Below are 2,210 nucleotides of genomic sequence, written 5' to 3' on the forward strand. Positions count from 1 at the left end.
AGAGAGAGAGGAGAGAGAGAGACGGAGAGAGACAGAGAGACAGAGAGAGAGAGAAGAGAGAGAGACAGAGACAGAGAGAGAGAGAGACAGAGAGAGAGAGAAAACAGAGAGAAAACAGAGAAAGAGAGAACAGAGAGAGAGAGAGACGGCCTCAGGTGAGGATCCTACTCTCCTTCCTAGTCAGCTCTTACTGACCACAGCCTTTTATTTATTACAGTGTCTTTTTTGTGGCTGTGGGGGGAGGGGTGTCCTTCACGTGACCCAGGGAAAGCTGGTCTCTTCCACATTCTTTTTTTTTTTTTAATGCAATATACAGACTTTCTTTAACAAAAGTAACAGGTAAAGTAAAACAGGCATTTACATTAAGAAAAGACTACAAGAAAGTTCATCTTGAACAACTTGAAACAACCCACTTGCAGTTGCATTTGCCTGGGCTCTGTTGCCGTGAAGAACACAGCGCATGCACAGGCATGGACGAAAGGTTTGTACACTTTCAAGTATTCACTGAATACTACGTGATATACACAGATACATTAAATTTGAGAAAGATTAGATGACCCCAACTGTATTTCATTTTTCTTATTCTTTTGGAAGAGGTCGTCTAAAGAGAAGAATATGTGCTTCTGGCTCATGACCATGTAATGAACCCATCCTCGACTCTGTGGAACACCAGGTTTCCTCCACTCCTCTTCAGACATCAGATGAGTTTTAGGGACTTGTTTAGAGAGTTCTCTGGGTAATATGGCATGCCGGTACTCTTAGTGCTTGCTCATTGAAGTACTTGTCTGAGTAGTAGATCTGCTTGCAGGCCATCCTGCCGGTGCACGGAGGTGGGAACAGGAGCAGGAAACCGCATCACAGGAGGCCTAGGGCTGGCGCAATGACTCAAATCTCCTTCACATTCTTATAGCTGGGTTCACAGAAGTTTTGCGTGGCATCAGGAAGATGTGATAGAAAAGTCACCAATGCCACAAAATGGATTCGGAGAGCTAGTCTGTGTGGATAAGGTGCTCACTTCGGCGTTACTTAACCTTCTCGTCTTTGTCATCGTGAAAGATCTACAAAGCATATCATTCATCGAGCCTCTTCATAAATTGTTCTGCCTTCAAATTCTGTTGCAGAATATTTAAATTCTGGGTGACAGTGACTTCCAAAATGTTATAGAAAAGCTAAGACAGGCTGAGTAGCAAGAAAAATGCTTTATTTTAACACAACCTTGCTCTGTCCTCCCTGAGTGAGGCGTACAGAATCCACTCAGAGGTCAGCATCCTTCTCTACCTGTAGCTGTTTAAAGTCAAGGGAGACAAGCAGTCTATCAGCACACTGTCCTTGGCCTTGTTTCAACCAGCTGCTAGTACTACATAGTAAATAACTTCAACCCTGAGCCAGCAGAGACGGGGTAACCAAACAACCTGCCCAGTCACACTGATGTGACTTGAACTCTGGTCAATCTTTTTGCATAGCTATGATTTTAGTAACTGAGTTCATACCACTTCAAAGCACAGATAAAGAACAGTGTTAGGGCTGTGTGGTGGTGGCGCACACCTTTAATCCTAGCACTTGGGAGGTAGAGGCAGGCGGATTTCTGGGTTCGAGGCCAGCCCGGTCTACAAAGTGAGTTCCAGGACAGCCAGGACTACACAGAGAAACCCTGTCTTGAAAAAAAAAACCAAAAATAAAATTAAAAAAAAAAACAAATAAATAAATAAAAACAAAACAAAAGAACAGTATTAGAGGGACAAAAATTTTCCTGTGCACTGGACAGTAGTTGAAACTTATTGATTTACCATTAATGCTGTCACAGCCAACAGGGAAAGAAACAGTGAGACCAACTTAGGAGCACATGGGGGACTGGGAGAGTCAGGGGTCCAGCTCTGCTTAAAAATCAGTATAAAGCCATGGTACAGTTTCAGTATGCACATATCCCGTAGGCTGTGTGGTGGTTTGAATGAGAAATGTCCCCGATAGGCTCAAGAATGGTCGCCCGTAGATTGTGCACTGTTTCTAATTTCCTTTCCCCACTTCCTATTTGTGGCTGAGATGTGAGTGCTTGGCTTCCTGCTCCCAATGCCATGCCTCCTGTCACAATGGACTCCTTCCCTCTGGAACTGTAATACAGAATACTCTTTGTAGTCAGGAAGTTACAGAGACTTTAGGAGCAGTGGCCCAGCCGTATGAAGGTTGTCACTGGTTCATGAGGATATATTGTC

At 43.9% G+C, this 2,210-nt stretch overlaps 1 pseudogene; it reads right to left on the reverse strand.

The window, feature by feature from the left end:
* Nucleotides 1–570: 570 nt before the first annotated feature.
* On the reverse strand, nucleotides 571–813 carry LOC110290383 (annotated as a pseudogene).
* Between the last annotated feature and the right edge of the window lie 1,397 nt (nucleotides 814–2,210).

Source organism: Mus caroli, chromosome 2 (genome assembly GCF_900094665.2).
Source record: "Mus caroli chromosome 2, CAROLI_EIJ_v1.1, whole genome shotgun sequence".
Lineage (NCBI taxonomy): Eukaryota > Metazoa > Chordata > Mammalia > Rodentia > Muridae > Mus > Mus caroli.